We start from the raw sequence: 1,691 nt of genomic DNA on the forward strand, positions 1-1,691 counted from the left end.
GATTCTACTCCTTTCTGGCTTGTAAAGTTTTTGCCGAAAAGTCCAATGATTATCTAATGGGTTTTCCTCTGTAGGTTACCGTCTTCTTTTGCCTGGCTACCCTGAGAATTCTGTCTTTGTCATTGATTTTTGATAATTTTCATACAATGTGTCTTTGAGAAGGCCTTTTTGGGTTGAGATAATTGAGTGTTTTATTGACTTCTTAAATTCTAAGCTCCAGGTCATTTTTTAGATTTGGAAAATTCTCATCAACTATTTGTCTGAAAATGTTTCCTAATCCCTGATCCTTTTCCTCCCCTTCTAGAATTCCCATTATTCTTATGTTTTTTTTCCTCCTGATAGTATCAGCTAGTTCTTGTATTTCTGTTTCATTATTTTTCATTCTTCAGTTTCTCTTTTCTTCCTTCCGATTTATTTCTAGATTTCTGTGTTCAATATCACTGATCCTTTCCTCCAGTTGGTTGACTCTATTTCCCAAGTGTTTATTTCATTTTTCAACTCTTACCGTGTGTTCTTTATCTCCAGAAAGTCTATTTAGTTCTTTTTGAGGATTTTAATCTCCTTGCTAAAGAATTCATTCTGCTCATCTATTATTTTTTCAATTCCTGAAATTTTTGATATTTTTCATTTCAGATCTCACTAAAGGTCTTCAGAAGTACCATCCTGAATTCTGTCATTTAAGTTGTCTTGTAGACAGCATATGCATGGGTCTTGTTGTTTTAGCCATTCAGCTACCCTATATCTTTTGATTGGAGCACTTAATCCATTTACATTTAAAGTGATTTCTGAAAGGTACATAGTAACTGTCATTTTATTATTTATATTTGCTATTTCTATTTTCTTTTTTACCCTTTCTTTTTTTACAGAAGTCCCTTTAACATTTCTTGTAATACTGGCTTGTTGTTGATGAATTCCTTACGTTTTTTCCTATTTGAGAAGCTCTTTATCTCACCTTCCATTTTAACTGAAAGCCTTGCTAGGTCAAGTATTCCTGGTTGCAGATTCTTGTTTTTTATAACTTTGAATATTTCTTGCCAATCCCGTCTGGCCTGCAAAATTTGCATTGAAAAATCAGCAGACATTCTTATCGGGGTACCCTTGTAAGTAACTAGCTGCCTTTCTCTTGCTGCTTTTAAGATTCTCTCTTTGTCTTTGACCTTTGCATTTTAATGTTCCTGTGTCTTGGTGTGGGTCTATTTGAATTCCTCTTGTTTGGAACTCTTTGTGCTTCCTGAACTTGTGTGTCTAATTCCTTCGCCAGGTTAGGGAAGTTTTCTGTCATTATTTCTTCAAATAGATTCTCAATCTCTTGCTCTCTCTCTTCTCCTTTGGGTACTCTTATGATCCAAATATTTTTATGCTTCATGTCATCTCAGAGGTCTTTTAAACTATCCTCATTTTTTAAAATTATTTTTTTTTCTTTTTGTTGTTCTGATTGGGTGTATTGTGCTACCTTGTCTTCCAGTTCTCTGATTTGATCTGCTTCGTCCAATCTACTGTTGAATCTTTCTAGTGTATTGTTCATTTTGGTTGTTGTATTCTTCATTTCTGTATGGTTCTTTTTTATGGTTTCTATATCCTTTTTTTTTTAATGCTTACTATCTCTCTGTTGAGGTTCCTGTTGTGCTCATCCATTCTCTTCCTAAGCTTCTTGAGCCTACTTATAACTATTATTATGAACTCTGTCTCTG

Source organism: Pteropus vampyrus, unplaced genomic scaffold, assembly GCF_000151845.1.
Source record: "Pteropus vampyrus isolate Shadow unplaced genomic scaffold, Pvam_2.0 Scaffold472, whole genome shotgun sequence".
Taxonomy (NCBI): Eukaryota; Metazoa; Chordata; class Mammalia; order Chiroptera; family Pteropodidae; genus Pteropus; species Pteropus vampyrus.